At 46.0% G+C, this 13316-nt stretch overlaps 12 non-coding genes and 16 pseudogenes across 12 annotated transcripts; all 28 read right to left on the bottom strand.

The window, feature by feature from the left end:
- Window positions 1-92: 92 nt before the first annotated feature.
- On the bottom strand, window positions 93-211 carry LOC148858089 (5S ribosomal RNA). The gene has a single exon (XR_016096191.1). It is a non-coding gene; the product is annotated as a 5S ribosomal RNA (ribosomal RNA).
- Window positions 212-570: 359 nt separating this feature from the next.
- Window positions 571-689, bottom strand: LOC148858090 (5S ribosomal RNA; annotated as a pseudogene).
- A 358-nt stretch (window positions 690-1047) lies between these two features.
- On the bottom strand, window positions 1048-1166 carry LOC148858091 (5S ribosomal RNA). The gene has a single exon (XR_016096930.1). It is a non-coding gene; the product is annotated as a 5S ribosomal RNA (ribosomal RNA).
- A 359-nt stretch (window positions 1167-1525) lies between these two features.
- On the bottom strand, window positions 1526-1644 carry LOC148858092 (5S ribosomal RNA; annotated as a pseudogene).
- A 359-nt stretch (window positions 1645-2003) lies between these two features.
- LOC148858093 (5S ribosomal RNA) lies at window positions 2004-2122 on the bottom strand. The gene has a single exon (XR_016096842.1). It is a non-coding gene; the product is annotated as a 5S ribosomal RNA (ribosomal RNA).
- Window positions 2123-2481: 359 nt separating this feature from the next.
- Window positions 2482-2597, bottom strand: LOC148858094 (5S ribosomal RNA). Its single transcript, XR_016097964.1, has one exon. It is a non-coding gene; the product is annotated as a 5S ribosomal RNA (ribosomal RNA).
- A 359-nt stretch (window positions 2598-2956) lies between these two features.
- On the bottom strand, window positions 2957-3075 carry LOC148858095 (5S ribosomal RNA; annotated as a pseudogene).
- Window positions 3076-3435: 360 nt separating this feature from the next.
- On the bottom strand, window positions 3436-3554 carry LOC148858096 (5S ribosomal RNA; annotated as a pseudogene).
- Window positions 3555-3913: 359 nt separating this feature from the next.
- On the bottom strand, window positions 3914-4032 carry LOC148858097 (5S ribosomal RNA). The gene has a single exon (XR_016096568.1). It is a non-coding gene; the product is annotated as a 5S ribosomal RNA (ribosomal RNA).
- Window positions 4033-4391: 359 nt separating this feature from the next.
- On the bottom strand, window positions 4392-4510 carry LOC148858098 (5S ribosomal RNA; annotated as a pseudogene).
- A 359-nt stretch (window positions 4511-4869) lies between these two features.
- On the bottom strand, window positions 4870-4988 carry LOC148858099 (5S ribosomal RNA). The gene has a single exon (XR_016096193.1). It is a non-coding gene; the product is annotated as a 5S ribosomal RNA (ribosomal RNA).
- A 359-nt stretch (window positions 4989-5347) lies between these two features.
- LOC148858100 (5S ribosomal RNA) lies at window positions 5348-5466 on the bottom strand (annotated as a pseudogene).
- A 359-nt stretch (window positions 5467-5825) lies between these two features.
- Window positions 5826-5944, bottom strand: LOC148858101 (5S ribosomal RNA; annotated as a pseudogene).
- A 359-nt stretch (window positions 5945-6303) lies between these two features.
- LOC148858102 (5S ribosomal RNA) lies at window positions 6304-6422 on the bottom strand (annotated as a pseudogene).
- A 359-nt stretch (window positions 6423-6781) lies between these two features.
- LOC148858103 (5S ribosomal RNA) lies at window positions 6782-6900 on the bottom strand. The gene has a single exon (XR_016096194.1). It is a non-coding gene; the product is annotated as a 5S ribosomal RNA (ribosomal RNA).
- Window positions 6901-7259: 359 nt separating this feature from the next.
- On the bottom strand, window positions 7260-7378 carry LOC148858104 (5S ribosomal RNA; annotated as a pseudogene).
- Window positions 7379-7737: 359 nt separating this feature from the next.
- LOC148858105 (5S ribosomal RNA) lies at window positions 7738-7856 on the bottom strand. The gene has a single exon (XR_016096195.1). It is a non-coding gene; the product is annotated as a 5S ribosomal RNA (ribosomal RNA).
- Window positions 7857-8215: 359 nt separating this feature from the next.
- On the bottom strand, window positions 8216-8334 carry LOC148858106 (5S ribosomal RNA; annotated as a pseudogene).
- Window positions 8335-8693: 359 nt separating this feature from the next.
- LOC148858107 (5S ribosomal RNA) lies at window positions 8694-8812 on the bottom strand. Its single transcript, XR_016098054.1, has one exon. It is a non-coding gene; the product is annotated as a 5S ribosomal RNA (ribosomal RNA).
- Window positions 8813-9171: 359 nt separating this feature from the next.
- Window positions 9172-9290, bottom strand: LOC148858108 (5S ribosomal RNA; annotated as a pseudogene).
- Window positions 9291-9649: 359 nt separating this feature from the next.
- LOC148858109 (5S ribosomal RNA) lies at window positions 9650-9768 on the bottom strand (annotated as a pseudogene).
- Window positions 9769-10127: 359 nt separating this feature from the next.
- LOC148858110 (5S ribosomal RNA) lies at window positions 10128-10246 on the bottom strand (annotated as a pseudogene).
- Window positions 10247-10605: 359 nt separating this feature from the next.
- LOC148858111 (5S ribosomal RNA) lies at window positions 10606-10724 on the bottom strand. Its single transcript, XR_016096196.1, has one exon. It is a non-coding gene; the product is annotated as a 5S ribosomal RNA (ribosomal RNA).
- Window positions 10725-11083: 359 nt separating this feature from the next.
- Window positions 11084-11202, bottom strand: LOC148858112 (5S ribosomal RNA; annotated as a pseudogene).
- A 359-nt stretch (window positions 11203-11561) lies between these two features.
- On the bottom strand, window positions 11562-11680 carry LOC148858113 (5S ribosomal RNA). The gene has a single exon (XR_016096197.1). It is a non-coding gene; the product is annotated as a 5S ribosomal RNA (ribosomal RNA).
- A 359-nt stretch (window positions 11681-12039) lies between these two features.
- On the bottom strand, window positions 12040-12158 carry LOC148858114 (5S ribosomal RNA; annotated as a pseudogene).
- Window positions 12159-12517: 359 nt separating this feature from the next.
- On the bottom strand, window positions 12518-12636 carry LOC148858115 (5S ribosomal RNA). Its single transcript, XR_016097948.1, has one exon. It is a non-coding gene; the product is annotated as a 5S ribosomal RNA (ribosomal RNA).
- A 359-nt stretch (window positions 12637-12995) lies between these two features.
- LOC148858116 (5S ribosomal RNA) lies at window positions 12996-13114 on the bottom strand (annotated as a pseudogene).
- Between the last annotated feature and the right edge of the window lie 202 nt (window positions 13115-13316).

The raw sequence follows: 13316 nt of genomic DNA on the forward strand, positions 1-13316 counted from the left end.
CCGAGTATCCGGCACGTTGTTTCCAGTTGTCTCGCCGAAACGACATATGGAATTTGCAAATAGTATATTAAAAATAAAATATTAATAAAATTGGGGTGCAACACGAGGACTTCCCAGGAGGTCACCCATCCTAGTACTACTCTCGCCCAAGCACGCTTAACTTCGGAGTTCTGATGGGATCCGGTGCATTAGTGCTGGTATGATCGCACCGGTTTTCTTCTTGTTCGCTTTAATCTTTATGCACTCACTATCTTGCTCCCCTCCATTAATTCTTTCAGACTTGAAAAAATGGTGTATGCAACTTTCCTCCCTTGGTAACCGTGCACAAGCTCCCAGGTGAGCGGAGTTATTCCTTTCTAGATCTGCCGCATCCCCGGATAAATGTAGTAATATCGCGGGGCCCACAATGCACTACGAATGCCAAAAGCCCAGTTTTGCACCGTTCCCATTCAGTAATGACGGTCGTGCCGCAAATGGTCCGAGTATCCGGCACGTTGTTTCCAGTTGTCTCGCCGAAACGACATATGGAATTTGCAAATAGTATATCAAAAATAAAATATTAATAAAATTGGGGTGCAACACGAGGACTTCCCAGGAGTTTACCCATCCTAGTACTACTGGCGCCCAAGCACGCTTAACTTCGGAGTACTGATTGTATCTGGTGCATTAGTGCTGGTATGATCGCACCCGTTTGCATCTTGTTCGCTGAAATCTTTATGCACTCCCTGTCTTGCTCCCTTCATTAATTCCTTCAGATTTGAAAAAACGGTGTATGCAACTTTCCTCCCTTGGTAACCATGCACAAACTCCCAGGTGAGAGGAGTTATTCCTTTCTAGATCTGCCGCATCCCCGGATAAATGCAGTAATATCGCGGGGCCCACAATGCAGGACGAATGCCAAAAGCCAGGTTTTGCACCGTTCCCATTCGTTAATGACGGTCGTGCCGCAAATGGTCCGAGTATCCGGCTCGTTGTTTCCAGTTGTCTCGCCGAAACGACATATGGAATTTGCAAATAGTATATCAAAAATAAAATATTAATAAAATTGGGGTGCAACACGAGGACTTCCCAGGAGGTCACCCATCCTATTACTACTCTCGCCCAAGCACGCTTAACTTCGGAGTCCTGATGGGATCCGGTGCATTAGTGCTGGTATGATCGCACCCGTTTGCTTCTTGTTCGCTTTAATCTTTATGCACTCACTATCTTGCTCCCCTCCATTAATTCTTTCAGACTTGAAAAAACGGTGTATGCAACTTTCCTCCCTTGGTAACCGTGCACAAGCTCCCAGGTGAGCGGAGTTATTCCTTTCTAAATCTGCCGCATCCTCGGACAAATGTAGTAATATCACGGGGCCTACAATGCACGACGAATGCCAAAAGCCCAGTTTTGCACCGTTCCCATTCAGTAATGACGGTCGTGCCGCAAATGGTCCGAGTATCCGGCACGTTGTTTCCAGTTGTCTCGCCGAAACGACATATGGAATTTGCAAATAGTATATCAAAAATATAATATTAATAAAATTGGGGTGCAACACGAGGACTTCCTAGGAGGTTACCCATCCTAGTACTACTGTCGCCCAAGCACGCTTAACTTCGGAGTACTGATTGTATCTGGTGCATTAGTGCTGGTATGATCGCACCCGTTTGCATCTTGTTCGCTGAAATCTTTATGCACTCCCTGTCTTGCTCCCCTTCATTAATTCCTTCAGATTTGAAAAAACGGTGTATGCAACTTTCCTCCCTTGGTAACCGTGCACAAGCTCCAAGGTGAGCGGAGTTATTCCTTTCTAGATCTGTCGCTGCCCCGGATAAATGTAGTAAAATCGCGGGGCCCACAATGCACGACGAATGCCTAAAGCCCGGTTTTGCACCGTTCCCATTCAGTAATGACGGTCGTGCCGCAAATGGTCCGAGTATCCGGCGCTTTGTTTCCAGTTGTCTCGCCGAAACGACATATGGAATTTGCAAATAATATATCAGAAATAAAATATTAATAAAATTGAGGTGCAACACGAGGACTTCCAAGGAGGTCACCCATCCTAGTACTACTCTCGCCCAAGCACACTTAACTTCGGAGTTCTGATGGGATCCGGTGCATTAGTGCTGGTATGATCGCACCCGTTTGCATCATGTTCGCAGAAATCTTTATGCACTCACTGTCTTGCTCCCCTCCATTAATCCTTTCAGATTTGAAAAAACGGTGTATGCAACTTTCCTCCCTTGGTAACCGTGCACAAGCTCCCAGGTGAGCGGAGTTATTCCTTTGTAGATCTGCCGCATCCCCGGATAAATTTTGTAATATCATGGGGACCACAATGCACGACGAATGCCAAACGCCCGGTTTTGCACCGTTCCCATTCAGTAATGACGGTCGTTCCCCAAATGGTCCGAGTATCCGGCACGTTGTTTCCTGTTGTCTCGCCGAAACGACATATGGAATTTGCATATAGTATATCAAAAATAAAATATTAATAAAATTGGGGTGCAACACGAGGACTTCCCAGGTCACCCATCCTATTACTACTCACGCCCAAGCACGCTTAACTTCGGAGTTCTGATGGGATCCGGTGCATTAGTGCTGGTATGATCGCACCCGTTTGCTTCTTGTTCGCTTTAATCTTTATGCAATCACTATCTTGCTCCCCTCCATTAATTCTTTTAGACTTGAAAAAACGGTGTATGTAACTTTCCTCCCTTGGTAACCGTGCACAAGCTCCCAGGTGAGCGGAGTTATTCCTTTCTAAATCTGCCGCATCCTCGGACAAATGTAGTAATATCACGGGGCCCACAATGCACGACGAATGCCAAAAGCCCAGTTTTGCACCGTTCCCATTCAGTAATGACGGTCGTGCCGCAAATGGTCCGAGTATCCGGCACGTTGTTTCCAGTTGTCTCGCCGAAACGACATATGGAATTTGCAAATAGTATATCAAAAATAAAATATTAATAAAATTGGGGTGCAACACGAGGACTTCCTAGGAGGTTACCCATCCTAGTACTACTGTCGCCCAAGCACGCTTAACTTCGGAGTACTGATTGTATCTGGTGCATTAGTGCTGGTATGATCGCACCCGTTTGCTTCTTGTTCGCTGAAATCTTTATGCACTCCCGGTCTTGCTCCCCTCCATTAATTCCTTCAGATTTGAAAAAACGGTGTATGCAACTTTCCTCCCTTGGTAACCATGCACAAACTCCCAGGTGAGCGGAGTTATTCCTTTTGTATATCTGCCGCATCCTCAGATAAATGTAGTAATATCACGGGGCCCACAATGCACGACGAATGCCTAAAGCCCAGTTTTGCACCGTTCCCATTCAGTAATGACGGTCGTGCCGCAAATGGTCCGAGTATCCGGCACGTTGTTTCCAGTTGTCTCGTCGAAACGACATATGGAATTTGCAAATAGTATATCAAAAATAAAATATTAATAAAATTGGGGTGCAACATGAGGACTTCCCAGGAGGTTACCCATCCTATTACTACTGTCGCCCAAGCACGCTTAACTTCGGAGTACTGATTGTATCTGGTGCATTAGTGCTGGTATGATCGCACCCGTTGGCATCTTGTTCGCTTTAATCTTTATGCACTCCCTATCTTGCTCCCCTTCATTAATTCCTTCAGATTTGAAAAAACGGTGTATGCAACTTTCCTCCCTTGGTAACCATGCACAAACTCCCAGGTGAGCGGAGTTATTCCTTTCTAGATCTGCCGCATCCCCGAATAAATGCAGTAATATCGCGGGGCCCACAATGCACTACGAATGCCAAAAGCCCAGTTTTGTACCGTTCCCATTCGTTAATGACGGTGGTGCCGCAAATGGTCCGAGTATCCGGCACGTTGTTTCCAGTTGTCTCGCCGAAACGACATATGGAATTTGCAAATAGTATATCAAAAATAAAATATTAATAAAATTGGGGTGCAACACGAGGACTTCCCAGGAGGTTACCCATCCTAGTACTACTCTCGCCTAAGCACGCTTAACTTCGGAGTTCTGATGGGATCCGGTGCATTAGTGCTGGTATGATCGCACCCGTTTGCATCTTGTTCGCTGAAATCTTTATGCACTCCGTGTCTTGCTCCCCTTCATTAATTCCTTCAGATTTGAAAAAACGGTGTATGCAACTTTCCTCCCTTGGTAACCATGCACAAACTCCCAGGTGAGCGGAGTTATTCCTTTCTAGATCTGCCATATCCCCGGATAAATGTAGTAATATCGCGGGGCCCACAATGCACTACGAATGCCAAAAGCCCAGTTTTGCACCGTTCCCATTCAGTAATGACGGTCGTGCCGCAAATGGTCCGAGTATCCGGCACGTTGTTTCCAGTTGTCTCGCCGAAACGACATATGGAATTTGCAAATAGTATATCAAAAATAAAATATTAATAAAATTGGGGTGCAACATGAGGACTTCCCAGGAGGTTACCCATCCTAGTACTACTGTCGCCCAAGGACGCTTAACTTCGGAGTACTGATTGTATCTGGTGCATTAGTGCTGGTATGATCGCACCCGTTTGCATCTTGTTCGCTGAAATCTTTATGCACTCCGTGTCTTGCTCCCCTTCATTAATTCCTTCAGATTTGAAAAAACGGTGTATGCAACTTTCCTCCCTTGGTAACCATGCACAAACTCCCAGGTGAGCGGAGTTATTCCTTTCTAGATCTGCCGCATCCCCGAATAAATGCAGTAATATCATGGGGCCCACAATGCAGGACGAATGCCAAAAGCCAGGTTTTGCACCGTTCCCATTCGTTAATGACGGTGGTGCCGCAAATGGTCCGAGTATCCGGCACGTTGTTTCCAGTTGTCTCGCCGAAACGACATATGGAATTTGCAAATAGTATATTAAAAATAAAATATTAATAAAATTGGGGTGCAACACGAGGACTTCCCAGGAGGTCACCCATCCTAGTACTACTCTCGCCCAAGCACGCTTAACTTCGGAGTTCTGATGGGATCCGGTGCATTAGTGCTGGTATGATCGCACCGGTTTTCTTCTTGTTCGCTTTAATCTTTATGCACTCACTATCTTGCTCCCCTCCATTAATTCTTTCAGACTTGAAAAAATGGTGTATGCAACTTTCCTCCCTTGGTAACCGTGCACAAGCTCCCAGGTGAGCGGAGTTATTCCTTTCTAGATCTGCCGCATCCCCGGATAAATGTAGTAATATCGCGGGGCCCACAATGCACAACGAATGCCAAAAGCCCAGTTTTGCACCGTTCCCATTCAGTAATGACGGTCGTGCCGCAAATGGTCCGAGTATCCGGCACGTTGTTTCCAGTTGTCTCGCCGAAACGACATATGGAATTTGCAAATAGTATATCAAAAATAAAATATTAATAAAATTGGGGTGCAACACGAGGACTTCCCAGGAGGTTACCCATCCTAGTACTACTGGCGCCCAAGCACGCTTAACTTCGGAGTACTGATTGTATCTGGTGCATTAGTGCTGGTATGATCGCACCCGTTTGCATCTTGTTCGCTGAAATCTTTATGCACTCCCTGTCTTGCTCCCCTTCATTAATTCCTTCAGATTTGAAAAAACGGTGTATGCAACTTTCCTCCCTTGGTAACCATGCACAAACTCCCAGGTGAGAGGAGTTATTCCTTTCTAGATCTGCCGCATCCCCGGATAAATGCAGTAATATCGCAGGGCCCACAATGCACTACGAATGCCAAAAGCCCAGTTTTGCACCGTTCCCATTCAGTAATGACGGTCGTGCCGCAAATGGTCCGAGTATCCGGCACGTTGTTTCCAGTTGTCTCGCCGAAACGACATATGGAATTTGCAAATAGTATATCAAAAATAAAATATTAATAAAATTGGGGTGCAACACGAGGACTTCCCAGGAGGTTACCCATCCTAGTACTACTGTCGCCCAAGCACGCTTAACTTCGGAGTACTGATTGTATCTGGTGCATTAGTGCTGGTATGATCGCACCCGTTTGCATCTTGTTCGCTGAAATCTTTATGCACTCCGTGTCTTGCTCCCCTTCATTAATTCCTTCAGATTTGAAAAAACGGTGTATGCAACTTTCCTCCCTTGGTAACCATGCACAAACTCCCAGGTGAGCGGAGTTATTCCTTTCTAGATCTGCCGCATCCCCGGATAAATGTAGTAATATCGCGTGGCCCACAATGCACTACGAATGCCAAAAGCCCAGTTTTGCACCGTTCCCATTCAGTAATGACGGTCGTGCCGCAAATGGTCCGAGTATCCGGCACGTTGTTTCCAGTTGTCTCGCCGAAACGACATATGGAATTTGCAAATAGTATATCAAAAATAAAATATTAATAAAATTGGGGTGCAACATGAGGACTTCCCAGGAGGTTACCCATCCTAGTACTACTGTCGCCCAAGCACGCTTAACTTCGGAGTACTGATTGTATCTGGTGCATTAGTGCTGGTATGATCGCACCCGTTTGCATCTTGTTCGCTGAAATCTTTATGCACTCCGTGTCTTGCTCCCCTTCATTAATTCCTTCAGATTTGAAAAAACGGTGTATGCAACTTTCCTCCCTTGGTAACCATGCACAAACTCCCAGGTGAGCGGAGTTATTCCTTTCTAGATCTGCCGCATCCCCGAATAAATGCAGTAATATCACGGGGCCCACAATGCAGGACGAATGCCAAAAGCCAGGTTTTGCACCGTTCCCATTCGTTAATGACGGTGGTGCCGCAAATGGTCCGAGTATCCGGCACGTTGTTTCCAGTTGTCTCGCCGAAACGACATATGGAATTTGCAAATAGTATATTAAAAATAAAATATTAATAAAATTGGGGTGCAACACGAGGACTTCCCAGGAGGTCACCCATCCTAGTACTACTCTCGCCCAAGCACGCTTAACTTCGGAGTTCTGATGGGATCCGGTGCATTAGTGCTGGTATGATCGCACCGGTTTTCTTCTTGTTCGCTTTAATCTTTATGCACTCACTATCTTGCTCCCCTCCATTAATTCTTTCAGACTTGAAAAAATGGTGTATGCAACTTTCCTCCCTTGGTAACCGTGCACAAGCTCCCAGGTGAGCGGAGTTATTCCTTTCTAGATCTGCCGCATCCCCGGATAAATGTAGTAATATCGCGGGGCCCACAATGCACTACGAATGCCAAAAGCCCAGTTTTGCACCGTTCCCATTCAGTAATGACGGTCGTGCCGCAAATGGTCCGAGTATCCGGCACGTTGTTTCCAGTTGTCTCGCCGAAACGACATATGGAATTTGCAAATAGTATATCAAAAATAAAATATTAATAAAATTGGGGTGCAACACGAGGACTTCCCAGGAGTTTACCCATCCTAGTACTACTGGCGCCCAAGCACGCTTAACTTCGGAGTTCTGATGGGATCCGGTGCATTAGTGCTCGTATGATCGCACCGGTTTTCTTCTTGTTCGCTTTAATCTTTATGCACTCACTATCTTGCTCCCCTCCATTAATTCTTTCAGACTTGAAAAAATGGTGTATGCAACTTTCCTCCCTTGGTAACCGTGCACAAGCTCCCAAGTGAGCGGAGTTATTCCTTTCTAGATCTGCCGCATCCCCGGATAAATGTAGTAATATCGCGGGGCCCACAATGCACTACGAATGCCAAAAGCCCAGTTTTGCACCGTTCCCATTCAGTAATGACGGTCGTGCCGCAAATGGTCCGAGTATCCGGCACGTTGTTTCCAGTTGTCTCGCCGAAACGACATATGGAATTTGCAAATAGTATATCAAAAATAAAATATTAATAAAATTGGGGTGCAACACGAGGACTTCCCAGGAGGTCACCCATCCTAGTACTACTCTCGCCCAAGCACGCTTAACTTCGGAGTTCTGATGGGATCCGGTGCATTAGTGCTGGTATGATCGCACCGGTTTTCTTCTTGTTCGCTTTAATCTTTATTCACTCACTATCTTGCTCCCCTCCATTAATTCTTTCAGACTTGAAAAAATGGTGTATGCAACTTTCCTCCCTTGGTAACCGTGCACAAGCTCCCAGGTGAGCGGAGTTATTCCTTTCTAGATCTGCCGCATCCCCGGATAAATGTAGTAATATCGCGGGGCCCACAATGCACTACGAATGCCAAAAGCCCAGTTTTGCACCGTTCCCATTCAGTAATGACGGTCGTGCCGCAAATGGTCCGAGTATCCGGCACGTTGTTTCCAGTTGTCTCGCCGAAACGACATATGGAATTTGCAAATAGTATATCAAAAATAAAATATTAATAAAATTGGGGTGCAACACGAGGACTTCCCAGGAGTTTACCCATCCTAGTACTACTGGCGCCCAAGCACGCTTAACTTCGGAGTACTGATTGTATCTGGTGCATTAGTGCTGGTATGATCGCACCCGTTTGCATCTTGTTCGCTGAAATCTTTATGCACTCCCTGTCTTGCTCCCCTTCATTAATTCCTTCAGATTTGAAAAAACGGTGTATGCAACTTTCCTCCCTTGGTAACCATGCACAAACTCCCAGGTGAGAGGAGTTATTCCTTTCTACATCTGCCGCATCCCCGGATAAATGCAGTAATATCGCAGGGCCCACAATGCAGGACGAATGCCAAAAGCCAGGTTTTGCACCGTTCCCATTCGTTAATGACGGTCGTGCCGCAAATGGTCCGAGTATCCGGCTCGTTGTTTCCAGTTGTCTCGCCGAAACGACATATGGAATTTGCAAATAGTATATCAAAAATAAAATATTAATAAAATTGGGGTGCAACACGAGGACTTCCCAGGAGGTCACCCATCCTATTACTACTCTCGCCCAAGCACGCTTAACTTCGTAGTCCTGATGGGATCCGGTGCATTAGTGCTGGTATGATCGCACCCGTTTGCTTCTTGTTCGCTTTAATCTTTATGCACTCACTATCTTGCTCCCCTCCATTAATTCTTTCAGACTTGAAAAAACGGTGTATGCAACTTTCCTCCCTTGGTAACCGTGCACAAGCTCCCAGGTGAGCGGAGTTATTCCTTTCTAAATCTGCCGCATCCTCGGACAAATGTAGTAATATCACGGGGCCCACAATGCACTACGAATGCCAAAAGCCCAGTTTTGCACCGTTCCCATTCAGTAATGACGGTCGTGCCGCAAATGGTCCGAGTATCCGGCACGTTGTTTCCAGTTGTCTCGCCGAAACGACATATGGAATTTGCAAATAGTATATCAAAAATAAAATATTAATAAAATTGGGGTGCAACACGAGGACTTCCCAGGAGGTTACCCATCCTAGTACTACTGGCGCCCAAGCACGCTTAACTTCGGAGTACTGATTGTATCTGGTGCATTAGTGCTGGTATGATCGCACCCGTTTGCATCTTGTTCGCTGAAATCTTTATGCACTCCCTGTCTTGCTCCCCTTCATTAATTCCTTCAGATTTGAAAAAACGGTGTATGCAACTTTCCTCCCTTGGTAACCATGCACAAACTCCCAGGTGAGAGGAGTTATTCCTTTCTAGATCTGCCGCATCCCCGGATAAATGCAGTAATATCGCAGGGCCCACAATGCACTACGAATGCCAAAAGCCCAGTTTTGCACCGTTCCCATTCAGTAATGACGGTCGTGCCGCAAATGGTCCGAGTATCCGGCACGTTGTTTCCAGTTGTCTCGCCGAAACGACATATGGAATTTGCAAATAGTATATCAAAAATAAAATATTAATAAAATTGGGGTGCAACACGAGGACTTCCCAGGAGGTTACCCATCCTTGTACTACTGTCGCCCAAGCACGCTTAACTTCGGAGTACTGATTGTATCTGGTGCATTAGTGCTGGTATGATCGCACCCGTTTGCATCTTGTTCGCTGAAATCTTTATGCACTCCGTGTCTTGCTCCCCTTCATTAATTCCTTCAGATTTGAAAAAACGGTGTATGCAACTTTCCTCCCTTGGTAACCATGCACAAACTCCCAGGTGAGCGGAGTTATTCCTTTCTAGATCTGCCGCATCCCCGGATAAATGTAGTAATATCGCGTGGCCCACAATGCACTACGAATGCCAAAAGCCCAGTTTTGCACCGTTCCCATTCAGTAATGACGGTCGTGCCGCAAATGGTCCGAGTATCCGGCACGTTGTTTCCAGTTGTCTCGCCGAAACGACATATGGAATTTGCAAATAGTATATCAAAAATAAAATATTAATAAAATTGGGGTGCAACATGTGGACTTCCCAGGAGGTTACCCATCCTAGTACTACTGTCGCCCAAGCACGCTTAACTTCGGAGTACTGATTGTATCTGGTGCATTAGTGCTGGTATGATCGCACCCGTTTGCATCTTGTTCGCTGAAATCTTTATGCACTCCGTGTCTTGCTCCCCTTCATTAATTCCTTCAGATTTGAAAAAACGGTGTATGCAACTTTCCTCCCTTGGTAACCATGCACAAACTCCCAGGTGAGCGGAGTTATTCCTTTCTAGATCTGCCGCATCCCCGAATAAATGCAGTAATATCACGGGGCCCACAATGCAGGACGAATGCCAAAAGCCAGGTTTTGCACCGTTCCCATTCGTTAATGACGGTGGTGCCGCAAATGGTCCGAGTATCCGGCACGTTGTTTCCAGTTGTCTCGCCGAAACGACATATGGAATTTGCAAATAGTATATTAAAAATAAAATATTAATAAAATTGGGGTGCAACACGAGGACTTCCCAGGAGGTCACCCATCCTAGTACTACTCTCGCCCAAGCACGCTTAACTTCGGAGTTCTGATGGGATCCGGTGCATTAGTGCTGGTATGATCGCACCGGTTTTCTTCTTGTTCGCTTTAATCTTTATGCACTCACTATCTTGCTCCCCTCCATTAATTCTTTCAGACTTGAAAAAATGGTGTATGCAACTTTCCTCCCTTGGTAACCGTGCACAAGCTCCCAGGTGAGCGGAGTTATTCCTTTCTAGATCTGCCGCATCCCCGGATAAATGTAGTAATATCGCGGGGCCCACAATGCACTACGAATGCCAAAAGCCCAGTTTTGCACCGTTCCCATTCAGTAATGACGGTCGTGCCGCAAATGGTCCGAGTATCCGGCACGTTGTTTCCAGTTGTCTCGCCGAAACGACATATGGAATTTGCAAATAGTATATCAAAAATAAAATATTAATAAAATTGGGGTGCAACACGAGGACTTCCCAGGAGTTTACCCATCCTAGTACTACTGGCGCCCAAGCACGCTTAACTTCGGAGTTCTGATGGGATCCGGTGCATTAGTGCTGGTATGATCGCACCGGTTTTCTTCTTGTTCGCTTTAATCTTTATGCACTCACTATCTTGCTCCCCTCCATTAATTCTTTCAGACTTGAAAAAATGGTGTATGCAACTTTCCTCCCTTGGTAACCGTGCACAAGCTCCCAAGTGAGCGGAGTTATTCCTTTCTAGATCTGCCGCATCCCCGGATAAATGTAGTAATATCGCGGGGCCCACAATGCACTACGAATGCCAAAAGCCCAGTTTTGCACCGTTCCCATTCAGTAATGACGGTCGTGCCGCAAATGGTCCGAGTATCCGGCACGTTGTTTCCAGTTGTCTCGCCGAAACGACATATGGAATTTGCAAATACTATATCAAAAATAAAATATTAATAAAATTGGGGTGCAACACGAGGACTTCCCAGGAGGTCACCCATCCTAGTACTACTCTCGCCCAAGCACGCTTAACTTCGGAGTTCTGATGGGATCCGGTGCATTAGTGCTGGTATGATCGCACCGGTTTTCTTCTTGTTCGCTTTAATCTTTATTCACTCACTATCTTGCTCCCCTCCATTAATTCTTTCAGACTTGAAAAAATGGTGTATGCAACTTTCCTCCCTTGGTAACCGTGCACAAGCTCCCAGGTGAGCGGAGTTATTCCTTTCTAGATCTGCCGCATCCCCGGATAAATGTAGTAATATCGCGGGGCCCACAATGCACTACGAATGCCAAAAGCCCAGTTTTGCACCGTTCCCATTCAGTAATGACGGTCGTGCCGCAAATGGTCCGAGTATCCGGCACGTTGTTTCCAGTTGTCTCGCCGAAACGACATATGGAATTTGCAAATAGTATATCAAAAATAAAATATTAATAAAATTGGGGTGCAACACGAGGACTTCCCAGGAGTTTACCCATCCTAGTACTACTGGCGCCCAAGCACGCTTAACTTCGGAGTACTGATTGTATCTGGTGCATTAGTGCTGGTATGATCGCACCCGTTTGCATCTTGTTCGCTGAAATCTTTATGCACTCCCTGTCTTGCTCCCCTTCATTAATTCCTTCAGATTTGAAAAAACGGTGTATGCAACTTTCCTCCCTTGGTAACCATGCACAAACTCCCAGGTGAGAGGAGTTATTCCTTTCTAGATCTGCCGCATCCCCGGATAAATGCAGTAATATCGCAGGGCCCACAATGCAGGACGAATGCCAAAAGCCAGGTTTTGCACCGTTCCCATTCGTTAATGACGGTCGTGCCGCAAATGGTCCGAGTATCCGGCTCGTTGTTTCCAGTTGTCTCGCCGAAACGACATATGGAATTTGCAAATAGTATATCAAAAATAAAATATTAATAAAATTGGGGTGCAACACGAGGACTTCCCAGGAGGTCACCCATCCTATTACTACTCTCGCCAAAGCACGCTTAACTTCGGAGTCCTGATGGGATCCGGTGCATTAGTGCTGGTATGATCGCACCCGTTTGCTTCTTGTTCGCTTTAATCTTTATGCACTCACTATCTTGCTCCCCTCCATTAATTCTTTCAGACTTGAAAAAACGGTGTATGCAACTTTCCTCCCTTGGTAACCGTGCACAAGCTCCCAGGTGAGCGGAGTTATTCCTTTCTAAATCTGCCGCATCCTCGGACAAATGTAGTAATATCACGGGGCCCACAATGCACTACGAATGCCAAAAGCCCAGTTTTGCACCGTTCCCATTCAGTAATGACGGTCGTGCCGCAAATGGTCCGAGTATCCGGCACGTTGTTTCCAGTTGTCTCGCCGAAACGACATATGGAATTTGCAAATAGTATATCAAAAATAAAATATTAATAAAATTGGGGTGCAACACGAGGACTTCCCAGGAGGTTACCCATCCTAGTACTACTGGCGCCCAAGCACGCTTAACTTCGGAGTACTGATTGTATCTGGTGCATTAGTGCTGGTATGATCGCACCCGTTTGCATCTTGTTCGCTGAAATCTTTATGCACTCCGTGTCTTGCTCCCCTTCATTAATTCCTTCAGATTTGAAAAAACGGTGTATGCAACTTTCCTCCCTTGGTAACCATGCACAAACTCCCAGGTGAGCGGAGTTATTCCTTTCTAGATCTGCCGCATCCCCGAATAAATGCAGTAATATCACGGGGCCCACAATGCAGG

Source organism: Nelumbo lutea, chromosome 4, assembly GCF_056320005.1.
Source record: "Nelumbo lutea isolate HS-2025 chromosome 4, American lotus-T2T, whole genome shotgun sequence".
Classification (NCBI taxonomy): domain Eukaryota; kingdom Viridiplantae; phylum Streptophyta; class Magnoliopsida; order Proteales; family Nelumbonaceae; genus Nelumbo; species Nelumbo lutea.